The sequence below is a fragment of the Bombus flavifrons genome, chromosome 8 (assembly GCF_040668555.2).
Source record: "Bombus flavifrons isolate JBK064 chromosome 8, iyBomFlav1_principal, whole genome shotgun sequence".
NCBI classification, from domain to species: domain Eukaryota; kingdom Metazoa; phylum Arthropoda; class Insecta; order Hymenoptera; family Apidae; genus Bombus; species Bombus flavifrons.
The window spans coordinates 6,005,874-6,023,490 of record NC_138449.1 but is presented as its reverse complement, the minus strand read 5'-3'; the positions used below and the strand labels follow the sequence as shown (position 1 = coordinate 6,023,490).

Genomic DNA, 17,617 nt, shown 5'->3' with positions numbered 1-17,617 from the left:
GGAAACCCGTCCCGTCCGACGAGTCTGAATGGAACAAATTGAGGTAATTCATATCCGTAGTGAGCGCGAGCCGGGCCGATCCAAACATTTCACGCGATTTTTAATTAAGTAATGAAATCCACGATTAAAAGGTTCGCGGAAGAGCAGATCCAGGCTATTCCTAGGGGAGTTGATATTGGAAAGCGAACTGCATCTATTGAATGAGAGCATTATAGGAACTGCAATCACGTGGAACATAGAGAATCTTTTAATCGATTTAAAATTTATCAAAACGACTGGGAACGGTTGAATGCGAGCTGCGTGCTTGTCGAACCTCGCCCTTTCATATTTTCTAGCATTTTCTTCTCTTTTCGTATTTCATCTGTATTCCTTTGTTTTATTCGCAATCCATTAGATCGTGTAATAGATTCGTTCGTATTTCTTTAAAAAAGCATATCTATAACATTGATTTATGTAATATATATGATATATAACGATATGTGTATTCTTTTGTAGGTAGGTCAGGTAACTTATTTATCCTGTTTTTTCAAAGTCTTCGTCCATTTATCAAAAGATATAATGCATATTTTTACATTTTTCAGATTATTTAGTGATTATTTGTAAAGAAATTGGAAAAGGATATTATTACTTTAAGGTTATATACTACTACGTAGTTTGTGTAGAAGTTTCCCAAAAATATTTTTAATTTCTATCATGTTGGCATTAACGAATTGTAATCGCACAAGAAGAACACGTCCGAGTGCGTAAAATGGATTAAGGGTGTGCAGGAAACGCGTCAGAGTTTGCATTGTCGATTATTGAAAGCTGGCCGAAAACAACTTCCGTATTCTCGTCGAAAGTTAAATGAACTAACTCAGTCAAAATTTTATTTTTTCCGGACAAATCGTGCATTTTACGTTTCGATGAGAGTTACATTTCAATAATACGATTCAGGATTCCCTACAGAACAATGTGTTCGGAAATTTAACAAAAAAATCACTTTAATTGAAAACGTGTAAACCGTTTCGCAAAATTGTTTTGCAATTTTTCCTAAATTTTATTTTATGTTAATATGATATTAATACTCGACACCACCTGTACTTGGCACAATGTTCCAAAAAATATGCAATAAATGCAGAATATTGAAACTTATTAATATAATGAGTAATTAACTGTCTCGATACTTTTATGATATCTGTGAAACCTATACTTGCACCATACATCATATAATTTTTATACCTACTTTCAGTCTTCATTCCAAATTTTGTCGATATAATTATGATAATCGTGTCTCTTTACGATCTAAATGAAACTTCAAAGTGTTTCGCGTAACGTATATAATATATTACACGAATACTTTCGTGAGCCAATGTAAGCTACAAAGAAAATTCAAAGTGAAAGTTAATGCCGAAGTTCGAAACCATTTGTTTGATTTCGATTGGACGCTTCAAAACGAACTTTCCTGTCCTCACCGATGGAAACGGAAGGGGCCATTTATTTAACAGAAAAGTTGGCCATTCACGAGTTTTCTGTACTCTGGCGAAAAATACCGGCGAATTGATTCGAGCTCGAGCGAAAGAAGGTCAAGATGAAGAAAGCCCGACAGGCGGTCTGAACTGGGTGCGATTTTTATCGGATACAGAAACACCCTCGGTCACCCTTTGGCTCGTTGAAAATCTGTGTCAACCTTCATTAAAGTCGCTGTTCCGTCGGTAGGGAGCTGTTGGGCACTGTAATGATCTGCGAACGGTGAAATTCATTCAATTGACACTTTTCAACCCTCTCGAGTTTTTTTGCTTCCTCTTGGGTCATTGCAATGCCGCCGGCCACATCAAGTATATCGATCGACCGTTCGTATCTTATCGCAATTATCATCGGCTACATTTGTTCTTCAATAGTTGTTTTCAAGTGTGAGAATCCTGCGTTGTCGACACGACCGAATTCGGTATTCGCGAGTATTCACGAGTGAACGAGACGGATAACGTGAATCAATGATTCTATGTGAAATTGTGGAGAATCCGTTATGTACATGTAGATTAGATACATGTATAATGTATATAGGTTGGATATGGAGCATTAGGAAGCTAGAGTTGTGATTTGTAGGCTTGGAGAATTGAAATGTCAAATCTAGAATCCACACATTGGAGAATTTGTGACGGAGCTCGAAAATTAAGAAAATTTTGATAAATTATTACTAATAACTAGACTGTGGATATTTATAGATTTTTAGGAAATTCGTGGTTCCAAAAATCTACGAAATGCTATTGCAGGAATATATAAAATAATCAAAGTACAAGGAACACTTATTGTAATATGTAATAGACGAAACAAATTTCTATTTAGAACCTATTTCTTTAGTTATGTTCATAAAAATATAAAATTGCATAAACATTCTCAATTTACTAGCAGGAACACTACCCTTTTTAGTTAAAATATTGGTTCAAATAATTACAAATTATTGTAGTGACTGTCCTCCTTAGTTAAAATGTCCTGTATAAAATGTCCTTTATTCATTTATTGAAGAACAAATATAATTTGTTCAAATATTTCAAGTTCTCCGTTTTAACTTTGAAATAAAGTTACGTTATACAGGTTGTTACAGAGTAGCGATCACATATTTCAAAATTGAACGAAGAGAAAAAAATGCTTACTTAAACTTAATTAAAATCTTAATTTAAAAGGGTAGAATAAATCAATAGAGAAAGGATATCAATAACTGTTGATAATAGGTGCAAGATACATTGCAATTATTGGAATATTTCATGTAATTCTTTAATTTAATCCAAACATGTATTCAATTAAAAGATTTTTAATAATTGCTTCTTTTTTCTGATATGATACGTATTATAAAATGGGCTGCACTCCATTTAATTAATTGTGATTGAGATTCTTACCTAAATTACGAGAAAAAACGTTTATTCTCTGTAATTTCGCTCATATTATTCGTATATGTACATATACGTTTTTCCAACATATTGCAAGTCGTGGATTAAAGTAGGACAGAGTTTTATTAATTTAGCCATGTATCTCTCTAAAAGGAACAACGTAATTATTCCGTCGCACTATCGAAATAACAAGAAAAATTCTTTTCACGTGAAATAAATTAACGGTATTCGTTTCAATGCATACCCAACGATCTAGCAAGCGTATAATCATAATTCCATCGTTCGTTATCGATGATTAATTCCTGAAATTTTTCAATGCCTTTTATCCCTTGATTTATTACATTATACGTATACAGTGTGAAGGGATAGTCTGATAAAATTAATGCTTGCATCTCATATTCTCGTTGATTCGTCTTTCGCTACTTATACTACCGTTCGAAAATATCCGGATATTTTAGCCGATTGGTGGCAAAAGTAGATGAGTGTTGACGAAATATACAAATTAATAAATAGCTAATAGTTAAAAGCAATATTTATTATTTAAAAACTGATCAACGGTATGTTAAAATTGAATACGTGATTCATAAAGAATTCTGTCAGGATATTTTGATAGAAATTTTGTTAAAAAATTATTTTTTTTTTACACCGTAACGTGTTTCGCACTTGCAGATACCATTATTTCATTGTATATCTACTAATCTTTTAAAATAAATGTTATCATATAAAAATATAATAATATAGCAGAATAATAACACTTTGTCACCGCTGCATGCATCCAGCAGTGGCATCGATACCAAACAGTTGGCGATGTAATTGGCAATATAATCATTATTTATCAACACATAGTTTTTACTTGTGATTTTGTAATTAAATTACATTTTATTCAAAATAGGTGAGTGCAGGGATACTTTTAACTGAATACCACTGTACCAAGCAATGTATCTTGATGAAAACGTAACTGAAATCGATGTGCAAGATACACGTGGGAATGAAAGTGAATCGAACCATATCAAGGAACAGATTCGATGTTACCCTCTGGGTGTAGCCAGTTATTGCGTCGATTTTTTCGTTCTCTTCTACTCTCTTAATTGCTCGTTTCCTTTTATTTCGAATTTTAGAATCTCGACGAAATTGAAGTTTTCCGCATTTATAGAGAGGAAATTTTTCTTGTTCCTCAATTACGTGTTCCCGTTTTGGAACTTGAAATTGCCAGTCGATAGTTGAACGGGCATTGTGCTTCTAACGCATTCTTCGTGCTTCATCGACATGTTCGAGTGGCTGAAGTTAATTGCAGTATTATTCGCGAAATGTCTGTGCGCTTCCTTTCCTTTGATAAAACTTGAATGCTGGTAGAATGACTATCGTTCCATGTTGTAGGTTTAGTTATGGAATGGGGAAGAAAGAAATACGGTTTTATTTAACTAAACCCACATCGTATGTTTGATGACGTGAACGTCGATGACATAAATTTCGACTATGAAAAAATAATGTGTTTCCATTGAAATATCGTAAAATATCAAACGTATCATGAATGAATATATTGTATAAAGAAATCTATTTCGATCATTAGAATTTTTCTTTGGATTTTAGTGTTATACTGAGCATATTAAAGTCAAATATGTTTCAAAAATTTGATCGTAATTATCGTCATGATAAAGTAGAAATTGAAACAGGCTGCCGTCACATGTACTTCTTGTCTCCATCGTTTAAATAACGATTTCAGTCGTATATCACGCGATATAACACGAGAAAGCTAACGGAAAGACAACATAACTGTATTTCATACAAAGCTATAAGCAAGGCAAATGGCAAAAGAAAGTGAAGAAAGTTCTCGGTGAAACATTCGTTATGAATTATGACTTAAAATTCAATTTCTGATCGAAACTTTCGGTAATTTTGATTCGATGCTAGTTTAACAACGCGATTGTTCCTGACATAGCCAACAGAGTTGTGATAAGTTTCATCGAGATAACGACTCTGTATTGTGTGCATTACTTCTATAGAGAAAAGGCAATTTATTATTATACATACTTGACTGATATTAAATTCAGAAATTTAATAAACTAGCATTAATAATTCTGTTAACTTCTACTAATTACTATACACTAAGTGAGTTCATACTTCGCAGAAGAAAATTCTCTTTCAAGAGCGACTCAACGAAACGGGAGAGTCGGAAGAAAAGGATATTCGGTGAATTTCGATTGTAAACAAAACCGCAAATCCGTACTAAGCGTTTTCCTTTCCAAGAGCATAAAGCGTTGCAAACACTGCCATATTCACTGTGGTTGACATCAAAGGACTACTTTCACGCTCTTTTCGCGCTCTGTGTACTTTGTCGCAGGACAGTCGTGGAGAAACGGCGCGCGGCTGACTAGAAACTTGTGAAAATTGCTTTATATCATCCACTCCTTCGTTTTTCACCAATCTTCTATCCTTTACTACTCGTTCCAAAGAAATTATAACCAATAATATGCGATTCTTCGAAAAATCGTTTAATTAATTATCATTTTATTCACGGCCAATTTTATCGAAAGCGGATTTTGCGTATAATAGTCTCGATCAAAATTAATAGTAACAAGAAGAAAAAATTAAGTTTCAATTCAATGTTGATTTAATGTTACATCGGCATTTAATTAAACAATGAAATAAATGACGATATGATATTCCAATTCATAAATTTAATTTATGATGAAGATCTCCCATGGGTATTGAAACAATATCATTTAAAAGGACGCTGAGTTTATTGGTAACGTATAATTATTTATACATTGCATCGAATCAAGGGTAACGGTAAGCGAACTATCTTTGTAGCAATTAAAATATAATTTTGTTTATTACCTGAGATACGTCGTATCAGCGTGAAATTACGCTTGAAATCTAATCAAATCGCTGGACAGTATTGTTATCGGAATGTTTTCGCAGGAAAGGCGCAACGATACAACGGTTTGTAGAGAGATCGATATCCAACCGACTCGTCGAATATTACAGATATTTTTATCGTTTCGAGACCGAACTAACAATCGTACTTTTATTGTCGTCGACAAGGCGGCGCACGACAAACACAGGTCCATTTTTGCGTTTCATAGAGACTTCCTAAAAATGCCAGTGAAAAGTCTAAAATTGCCGTGAAATTTCTACCGGTTTCAAACCTTTGGCAGTGCCATTCGCAATATTTTTCTTGTCAAGTCAGGCCCCAAAGAGTGTTACTCGGCACGTTTGCCTACGCTTTCCAGCTATTTTCTCCCGCGATCGATATTAAATCTTACGCATTGTTCCGAAAACTGGCTGTGCCATTACAACAATGCCGTTTGCTCATACGAGTCGAAATTTACGATAATAGGGGCTGCGATGCAACATTGTTGCAACGAGCATTGTTGCATTGCGGCAAATCTCTTTTCTCTGCTGTTCTCGCATACCGGTCCTTTGTCACGTTCAATGTTTGGAAATGAGATTTCGCAAGATGTCAGAGCAATGTCTGCAATTTTGGCCAACAATCGCGTAATGTGTTTCGTTCTTACAGAACGAACGTTCTCTTTAAATATTTACTTGTTTACTCCGAAACATGGGTGCAACGTGATTAACCTAGTCTGACTATATTGCCATAATTACATTTTTTTATTCGATTCACCGGCCAGGATATGCTATCCTTCTATTCGCAATTGACAAATTAAGTACATTGCATACTACTACATAATCGAGATGTACAAGTATTACATTGATGGATCTTTCCGTACAAATACTCGATATTGTTCATAAGTGCTAGGATATTTATACGAAATGTGATAATTAACGTAAAATATCAATCTGATATGATGATCAAGTATAGATCTGAAAGAACTAATCTGCTAATAAGAATTTTATATTCATGCATGGTTGCGATTCGATATACGTAAGTTCACGAAAGTATACGATTACTTGTGAAAATTTGCATGATATGATTTCGCATGATACGATTATCATGATCGAAGTTTGAAACAAATCCAAGTTTACGATGCGGACAGCACATCTGCTATTTTTTAGAAGTTAGAATTTTTCCACATTGCACATTATAAAGTTTACGATTCGGACCACGTCGACGATTTAATTAACGTTTTAAGCGCTTGACGGGTCCGCTCAGTAGCAAACGACGTATCGTAAACTTCGATACCAGATGAGAATTCGACAATAAATTATCAGACGATGTCATTAACGGGATCTTGCGCTATGCACCCTCGACCAGGTACGCACAAGACGCACCACTTGTGAGATACCCACGGACATTTCGACACTCAGGACACGTTGACGAAAACACACTCCTAGATCAAACAACACTTCAGAAGACACTTCAGGAGACACTTCAAAAGAGACTTCGAAGTAGACACTACTTCAAAATCACAATCATACTAGGAGACTTCAAAATCGCAATTATTCTAGAAGACTTCAAAATCACAATGATACGAATACTTCAAAATAAAGATCCAACAAAATCATAATCATACTAGAACTCTTAATGAATCTTCCACCTTGGGCGATAATATCGTTCAAGGTTCGCGACCCCAACCGAACAGTTACAATTTAACTGATAGCCAACTACTAGTTGAGAGGTCGCAACAAAAGTATTTATTGCAAACGTACGCTTAAATCAAATTCATGAAATTATTTAAACGGTCAATTACCTATCTTATGATAAAAAGTTTAAGGCAACTGTTAATGCTGTGAATTTTTATAAATTACTAATTCTAAGTATATGTTTGAAGTAAACCTTGTAACCAGTATAATCATGGCAATCGTGGCCCATCACGGTGCTATCGAAATTTCAAAATGTTTTATATGACACATACAACGTGAACATAAAAATTGTCTACGTTAAATATTCATTTACTTTCACGAACCAGTGCATGATCGTAGATATATCTAGGATCCCTTACATTTTCTTGATTATCCAATATATCCGTGAGGGTGTAAAAAGAAACGTAAAAATCAAGAGATAGTAGTCCCAGTAAACAATACACTGCCTAATTTACTTTTCACCTATAAAAATTAAACTCCGGAGAAGATTACAAAAAGGAAAGGAAAAAAAGGGTGGAACAAGAAAATATCCCAGCCATGGGAACTGCCGGTTAAAAACAGGTGGCCGATACGCTCACGATCATAAAGTCGACTCTTCTTTTTACGCAGCAGAGAGTTCAGCTAGCGTGAGATACTCGCGTTCGATCGAGGCTCGATTCGAGCACTGGACTGGAAACGGCCAACACAGCACAGCAAGCCATTGGTCTCGTTTCGAGCCCTTCTGACCACTGCTACCCTTCGCAGAAATTGAATCGAATATCGGACTTTAGGTTCGTCGAGCAACCTTCACTGGAATTTCAAGTCCTCCCCTTTCGCATTGCCTGGATTATGAATATCACGATTTCTCATGGCCGCAAAATCAGAGGAAAAACACCGATCGTACGACGGGAGAACGTACGAGGGCGTCTCGAATGCTGCCGATTCGAAAGAGTGAAATGGCAAGGGGCACGAGTTCACGGAGAATTTCTAGAAGCTTTTGATCTTTACGGTTACCGCCAGCTACGCCGAGTGAATTGTTACAATGCAACGAGGGAAATTGGAACTAGCGATGTCAGCGGACATGAAAACAACAGAACGCGAGAAATTAGAATGTTCCAATTAGCCGGGGTGCAACGCACGGAAACTGGCTTCTAACGCGGATAAAGTCGAAAATAATTGGAATAGGGGAGGAGTTCTCCGCTTATATGAATTTTCAGTTCCTACGGAAGAACGAGCAATTCGTGGCAAATTTTTTCTTATTTGTGTTAGAAATACGTAATTCGGATTCTGCTGAGTAGCTAGACACCGCGCAAGTTATATGGCCTGTAAATTCAAAGATCAAGCTATTTTTTGAAAAGTAATTTTAAGTCTAAAGCTTGATCTCTTCTGTGAGTTTTCTGAAATTTATCTTTTAAAAGTTCATTGTTTCGTTGGTATTAACTGTTCCAAGTTCCTTTCCAATTAGAAAAACCTAAAATCAGCATGATACACTTTGAGGGATCTTATTCTTCTCGTAAATAATTAACAAATATTTTCGGTATGTTCAAGTTCTTGTTTCTCTCTTCTTTCATCGCTTTAATAATTCATAAATGGGCAACGTAAAATTTGTTATGCGTTTTCACAATCGATTTTATATAATCGTGTTCAATAAAATGTATATGATACCACAAATACTGGAAGATGGAGAATCGATTGCAAGAACTAATCGATGATACAAGAAACCTAAAATTGACGCAGATGTGCTCTTTTCATTGAATCTGTCGATTCTATAAAGCATTATTTTTCAAAAAGGCTTTGATAAATACCAATTCATCGTAGCTTCGAAATCTGTCGTTTTAATCACGCTCATGTCTCTGCATTCCACACTGCCAACACCAGAAATTTGTACAGACCTCTAACAATTTCCATTAACAAAGAAGATTGTTTGTTTCATAAATTTCACAACAAATTCTCGCCAAGTTCTCCAATCGATTCGATCGCTTTTTCCCATTCGTTTTTTGATCAATAGATACGTTATTACGAGGCTCGAGTCCTTTCGTCGACAATTTACATTTACCCGATCCGTAACTAGCCTCCCCGTGCTTATAAGATATCGATAGGCCATAAATTTATCGGTAATAGTAGCTCTAGATGCGCCACTTACGGGCCGAACTGGAGCTTAATTGCAGCTGAACCCAACATAATTGCCGAGTCGAAGGAACGGGCGAGGAGAAGCTCGGCTGAACGAGTACGGAGAACGGGGCTCGGATATTTCCCCAGAATTACGTGGATCACGATCGTTAAAAAGGCAGATGTCGAGTGTCGGTGTTGTTAAAGACGTACTGACGGCCTCGTTTCGATACGATCGACGCGATCGAGTGAAAACTCGCAGTTATCGACAGGCTGGTGTTCTGGCGCCTTTCGATGAATCTTCACGAGTATCTGCCACGATTTTTCCTGTTTCTTCAATGCCATTCTATTTTATCATTTCTAGCTTGTTTATTTCGAAAGTATTAAATACTCTTCAACCTAAATTTTATTCCGAAGAACGAAAGGAAGAAATATTTCAAATGCTCGGTAATGATTGTGCCAAATAAAAGTAATCTGAGGGTGAATCGTTTATTCGTTGTTAGATGAAATTTGTATTGAAAAATTTTTCGTTAAATATCGCGTGTCATGAATCTGCCACGAGCATTTTTTTTTGTTAACAAAGCGTTGGTGTATCTCGCTTTTACATCGAATGAAACTTTTTGCACAAAACGTTATTCTTTTTAAGCGAAATTTCACCAACTGTATCAGCGATCAAGTGAAATCGTTTTGTCCGATCTGTTCTTTTAATCTGCGCCAACATCGAGACCAGATTTTCTGCATGATAAATCGCAAACAATATAATCGCAGTCCAATGAAATTTCGTTTCTACCCGAATGAAACTGTGTTCACATATTCCACCCAACGAACGTTATTCCGTTACACTCGACATAACTAATAAAACAATAAGAAATATTATTTCTTTATTATTAATGACTTAATATCTAGTATTATATAATTGCTTAATATTCTAGCTATACCACAAATAAATAGCTACATATCACAGTACCAAATTTTACACATGAAATGAACCTCGAGTAGATTCAAACGAACAATTTCTTATTTCATTCGATAAAACTAATAAACTAACAAGAAATATGTATTTTCTATTACATAGAACTCGAAACTCACTTCAATTACCCCACGAATATATCCAAATACGAATTCCAAACACGAAACCAAAAAGCAAAAGAGACACTTACCTAATTACTTGCAGTCATTCATACACCGCGGAACACGCGGCTCCCTTCATCCTTCCATTTCTGACCGTGTGTTCAATTCGAATACAAACTAATCAAGAATATTCACCGCGTCTCGATTTCAGCCCCAGAAGATTCTCGAACAGCGAGACACCTCGAACAGCTACGGGAAATCAATGGGATGGTGGAGTATCGCGTTCGGTGGCCTCGCTACGAACTGATTTAAATTTAGCATGGACCAGCCTAAATACACAGCTACCGACGTCGACCGTCTCGACTCGCCCCGAGAAATACCTCAACACGCGTCGCGATTCTCCTCGTGCACATCCGAGTTTATTCATTCGTTCGATTTCCTTTTAGTTGTTCGATTATCGTTCGCGGGCGTCTCGATCAAATTAACAAGGCACCGAATTACAGAGGGGAATTGCAAAATTCGATTAAAAATTCCCTTGCCGGAGGCACTCCAATTATGAAACTATTATGCGGTCGAAATGCTTTTAGTTGTTGAACGTAAAATTACCGAGTCATTGAATTATAAACTGCGCCGGGGCTTTTTGCGCAGCTGCGAAACTACAGATACGCAAGAAACCGCGAGAAGCGGGAAATTAATTGGACGCCACGTGGTTGTGTTACGACACATATTTATTTTCGTCAAATTCATCGGTTTCGTAGAGTGAGGCTAAGAGCGCGTTCATTGGGTCGGCTAAGTAAGACGAGACAAACATAATGAACGAATGTAGATAAATTTTGGTAAATGAGAGGAATAATAAGACGTGTGAACTGAATCTTGATAATGAGGCTCGAGAATGAATAGGTGTGTATTTTGCTCAATCGATTTAAGGTGTTGAAATGTTATACCGCGGTAGAAAAATGGTAGTATTTCATCCTTGAATGTTGTGCACTACATTCATCGGGCGTAGAAAGAATATGAAATTGAAAGTAGAAAGCCGGACTCATAAAATGTAGCTCGAATGTGTCACAAACGCGGGGAGGGCAGAACGAGGAAGTTGAAAAACTGTAGGAAAAATGGAGGCCTTTCCAACGAATCTATAAAATGTTTGAAAAATGGCGTAAAGTAATACCGTAATAAACATAAGAATGAAATGTGGCCAAGAATTTCATTATGAACACCCCGTATATCAAGCAATGCATCTAAACGTATGTGCTTCTCAAGAGTGCATAACCTAAAAAGGATTTTACATTTTACCATCTATTCTTACGTTCAAACCTCTCGACGCTCGATAAACCGAGCTTTCAACTCAAAATCCTGACACTTCAGCGGTGTGTGAAAATAAAATTTTTATCGCTAATCAGGTCAAAAAGCAGTCGCTCGGGCAGTATCGATCTGAAAATGAAGATCACGTGAGAAAGGCATAAAAATGAATTGGAATTTAAAATTCTTCTCATATAAAAAAGAAATATGACTTATAATGTAACATCGTATAAATGAAATGACTTAATAATAATATTGGGTTGTGACATAAATTCGTCCAGTATAATATATGCGATATGTTTATAAAAACAGGACGAATTCATGGTATAACACGATAAAATGATTTGTAAAATTACTCTTTTATAAAAAATAATAAAAACGTATTTCATCACCTTTCTTCGTAATCTTCGCAATCTTCAAATATAAAAACGATTCACAGTCGAAATCGTAACCTAATTTATCAACGATATTTTACAAAAGATATTGTACGCAAGAATTTATACGACTAGTCCAGAGAAATTCAGCGAAACTGGAAACACGAAGAATACAGCAAGCACCGGAGTGTTTTCGCATTGTTGGAAACACCTACGGAGAGCAATTAAGTGGCGATTACGAAGGATTTCCAATGATATGTTTCATCTATTCCTCTCGCGAGCCTCTGGAGTTGCACCTGGATATTATCTACTTATACCACGCGACGGTTAATTGCAATTTCATTGATTCCCTCGGTTGGGATGCTGACACGCGTTAATTGGTTAACTGCAAAAACAAACACGCTCGTACGCGGTGCGATGCGTTTCTATCGACGCAGTCCCAAGTTAATTGCTCCAGAGTGAGTTGGGTTCCGCAGTCATGCAGTGTCAAAGTTAAAGTAACTGTGGCCCTTTAATAGGTCCGCATATGCAGGAAGTAATTTAACGAGGATTACGATTTTTTAAAAAGGCGTCGCACCTTCGCGTAGGAAATTCAAACTCGACCAAGTCTGCGGAAAAGAGCCTGCTGGAATTACACGTGACAGAAGTTCGCGCGTCGATTTTAAGAGCGAAAACTTTCATAACGGCCGGAAAGGGAAAGAAGTATTCTCAAAGGCGTCTATTTGTCGCTACAATGTAAATTATTTTTCTAGACTTGTGCGGTGGCGTTATTTGATACGTGGCAAACGACGTTAAAATTATTCGGTGAATATAATTTCTCCGTTGCTCGTTGAATCGTTGCGACAAGGAAACGAAGCCGGAAGATGTCACGAAATTTCATGGATACGCCATTCATTCTATAAAGCCGGCTACAAACGTCCCGGTAAGTCTGTCAGTTATGACTGCACAGACACGGTTGCGCAAGTACGTGTGTATGATAAAACTGTGCAGTTATTTTAGCCTGTGAAGGCAACCGGAGCAAATATGAAAAAACATTCGATATGACTGTGCCAAAATAGCCTGTACACTCCGGAGCGTGCGTACCAACGTTTGTTAATTGTTGGAACGCCGTAAATAAAAGTTCACAATTTACGCGTAATCAAAACATGCAATAAGATACGAAATAATAATGAATGTACGAAATTATGTCCCCCACCCATCAAGAATGGGTGGAAAAATTCGTCGAAATTTACAAAAGCGAACCGTACTTACGGAATTTGAAGCGCAAAGATTGCTAAAATCGTGTGAAAAAAAAGCGTATTCGAAATTCATAATCAAATTAAAAGAGCTTGACGCTTCTGTGATTAGAAGAAGCGCAGTAAAGAAAATAAATAACATTTGAAGCTGCTATCGAAAAGGATTAAAAAAATGTGAAAGCATCATCGAAGTGGGGGTACAGATTATATGTACGAACCAAGATCTACTATTTTAAAGTGCTGAATTTCTCGAATGATCAAGTCATTCCTCGAAATTCTCGATCAAATATTGAAAGCGACGACGATAAAAACACAATTTAGACAAGTTAAATAAAATAATTTAATTATTTATGAATATTATATATACATTATAGCAAATATATCCACTTTAATTCATGAAAATATTTTGCTGAATGAGGAATGTTACGTCGCGTGAGATGGTCCGTGCGACGTCCTTCATTGTCCGGCCGTCAAGGGTCCACGTATCGTTATTCAGACCCTCAATAAACCTAAGGAACAATCATAAACAGAATCTTTTTAACGTAATGTTTATAACTTAATCTTATTCACTTACAGGAATCTCTAATCCTGCAAGTATTTTCGTGTGAACAATGTCATTCACGAGCCACGTTGGTAGGAGGCGTCCTCCTTCATTAACGTTGGTCATAACCAATGGGCATTGCGGATAGTTACCCTCACTTTCCTAACGAAAAGTGGGAGCAACGAATCCGCTTTCTTCGTACCTAAAACACACTCACACCGAGCTTTCCTGCGTAATGACACGAGAGCGAAGAGTCAGTAACAGATCGAGTAACAGATCGAGTAACAGATCGAGTAACAGATCGAGTAACAGATCGAGTAACAGATCGAGTAACAGATCGAGTAATAGATCGAGTAATAGATCGAGTAACAGATCGAGTAACAGTAAGAAGTCAAGTCATCACAGTCGCCAACACGAAAGGAGCCTCAAGACGTACTCACTCGTAGTTTGGCAGTCAATATACACGCAATGGTATCCAATATTAAAGTTATTTAATTGTTGGAAATATATATATTATAACCTGTTAAAATCAGCGTTATACTCACTTAACCACCCCTATTATCCTAATCGAAATAGGGGATCGATCTATTCGTGGCGTCGATTATTCGAATCATAACGGGAATTTACGACTCCCTTTGACGCGCTTCTTCGAGATCGCGTCTCTCCGCGAACGGTCGAAACAAGGAATGTTCCCTTTATTTATGAAGCAATTTACAATAATCACTAAGAAAATATCCTCTTTTTCAGCAGTATTAGCTGTATTTCATAGATTTCTTCGATCAAAACCTTCCATACTAGTCTTTTGTGTGAAGCTCTGATGCAATAAATCCATCTTTCTTATTTTCTCGATTAAAACATTCTGATCGAGAGTAAAAATTCTGCACCGATTTAATTAAAAAATTGTATAATACATACTTACCATTACAACAATATTGATCTTTTTTTAGATCTACAATTATGTATTAATTTTGTCGACCTTCATATAATTATAAAATTCCAACCCATTGCTATTTGGAGGAATGATCTCAACATGTTTCCCATCGATTACTCCAAAACAAAGCGAAAAGTTCCACCTTCCTTAAACAAATTTGGCTTCATTCTATCATTCTCCTTCTGTGCGCGGAAACTAAAAGGAACGAAATATATATATACTGTAGAAATATAGCAATAAATCACTTTATCCGTATAATTTGTCAGCATCAGTTCCATTAACTTCTGCATCTACACCTGAATACAATCATCCAACACAACCAAACAGGAGTTTATAGATATCAACGTAACGACTAACGAATAAAGTACTACTAGCTGTTAAAAATCATTTTAGGTGTCCACCAAATGAAGAGGTTCATTTTGATATCTGTGGGAAAAACGTTGTCATGAAATTACGCGGTCTGTCTAAACAACAAAGACTTATATCAGAGAACATTTGTTTCAAGCTGAAATGAGCAATTTAAATATCCCACCAATTAATTTGTCAGGACCAACAGTAACTCCCACACTCAGACCAATGCAATATTACCAACAACAAGTGTACTTTGCAACTGCCATGTCAGTACATCCTTCCACTTCGGAAAATTCCGCAAGCTCGTTTGTATCTAATTTTAATACTGATATGTAAAGTAATAAATCTTAGTAAAAAGAAAATTATTTTTTTTTCGTATCTTTAAATAATCTTTATTGGGAAAGTCTTAGATGATACTATTCTTGAAAATTTTGAAGTAACTTATTCCAGTAGCAAGAAATCTTAGAGTCGTAGTTAATCTGCCGTACGGTGAAATGACGTTTCTAATAACAGTACCAGTTTTTTAAATTAATGGAATAACTAAAGAGGGGAATATTACATTGGTTCTTTCATTCGTGTGTAAATAACTATGCCAATCTTTAGGTGGAAACCGTAATTCATTTAACAAGATGTGAATAAGCTTCTCTCCTCTTCAGCCATTCTTTACACCATATACGGTGATACATAAAATTTTCATTATACATATAACTGACATAAATCTTCAAAATTTCTTGTTTAACTTTTCTTTAGGTCATTTTCTTAAGTTTTCTACAGGCACAGATAAAAAAGTTGTAAAACACGATTTTTACTTTTTTACTTTTTTCTTCTCGACTCCGACCAATTGCAACTTTTTCAAAATTTTCGTTGCTCGTCATGCTATAAACTACTCCTTCCAACTTCGCAAAAAAGAAAAGAAAAAAAGATAGAATCAAGTTGTTTGGACCAATTTTGGAAAATTTATTCCGTTTTAAAGTGGGTATGAATACTTTCTACACTCACTGTATCACGTTTTATTTTATGTTTAACACGCCTTTTTGTAGCTAATAATAAGTCTAGTAACGCTAAGATATCCCGCCATCACACGATGCCATGTTCAACTAAACTGACGGGTTTGCCATAGTGTGTGGTTGCTCTACGGACACCAGGAAGGCTTGCAAAGCCGTGCCTGTACAGCAATAACTGACAGACTTACCGGAACGTAGCCAAGTTAACGGTGACTTTTTGTTATGACTAGTTTAGGGTTCGTGATTTTGCAAAGTATATGTAATAAATATCTTGTAACTTCTATATACATTTTCAGATTCATAACATAGTATTCATTATTTAATTCGTAAATTAATTCAATAATGTAATTGTGATGGTCTTGTCTCCATATATACATAACTTATATATACATTGGATGTCCCATTTTAATCGGTCTAAAATCTAAACTGTACATTATTCGAAAAAAGAGTTTCAAATAGAACTTGTCCTATTTCGAGAGGGATATCTGGCGATGGTCGCAGATCTTATCTAGGTAGATGCACTTTCGAGACTTTAGGGTAGTCTTTGTTTTTCTAAATAGTACGATACATTTTTTTAGACACCAGTCAATGCAGTTTACTATTCCCTACAGAAGAGTATACATGTACTTGACTCGAAAATTGATTAGTTTAAAAGATATCTGAAATTTAATATTGTAAGACTTATCGTATGAATGGCAAGGAAATTTGTATTAGTTTTTATTCAATAATAATATGTGGAGGATTGGTCGTTGTTAGGTTGAGCGAAATAACGAGAGCAAAATATTGCTGTCGCAGTCCGTCAAATATATTTTGAATAAATAAATAAATGAATTATTTACAGACGAATTTGTGAGTCGTTGGTACAAATACAAGTCGCGGAATAAATACTGGATAAATACTCGGAGAAACTCTGTAGATTCACTTCGATACTCATTTATACTCGTTGATGCTCTTCGATACTGTTCGAAAACTCCTCTGCTCGCGATCGCGTCCGTTTTTTTATACTGGTCGGGGGAAAACCGGAAAATTCGAATTCGTCTACGTCTGACGGTTGTATGTAGCGGCGACATTGTTTTGCCCGGAGTTTATTTGTTCTTACATTACTTGTAACCTAACGATCTTGATACTCCGAGGTAAAACAACAACAGGATTTGAATTGTCCTCTGACTCGTGTGCCGCTACAAATACTAATATACAGTTGGTAACTGGTGGTACAAGCGGAAAGGGGGCGATTCTACGCGAAAAATGAAGTCGAAAATATACAATAAAAATATTTTTTTAAAATTTTTTTTTTAATTTTTCCATCGAGAC

The 17,617-nt window shown here is 36.0% G+C and overlaps 1 protein-coding gene across 2 annotated transcripts in view; it reads right to left on the bottom strand.

The window, feature by feature from the left end:
- Positions 1 to 17,617, bottom strand: part of LOC138182836 (glutamate receptor ionotropic, kainate 2) — a 149,232-nt gene that overhangs the window by 64,162 nt on the left and 67,453 nt on the right. The window contains exon 1 of one of the 2 annotated variants that reach the window (XM_069119106.1): positions 10,661 to 11,149. The exons of the other annotated variant lie outside the window; for it this stretch is intronic. The gene's annotated coding sequence lies outside the window, so the exon portion shown is untranslated. Of the gene's footprint in view, positions 1 to 10,660; positions 11,150 to 17,617 lie in introns of those variants that run through there. 2 annotated transcript variants of the gene reach the window in all.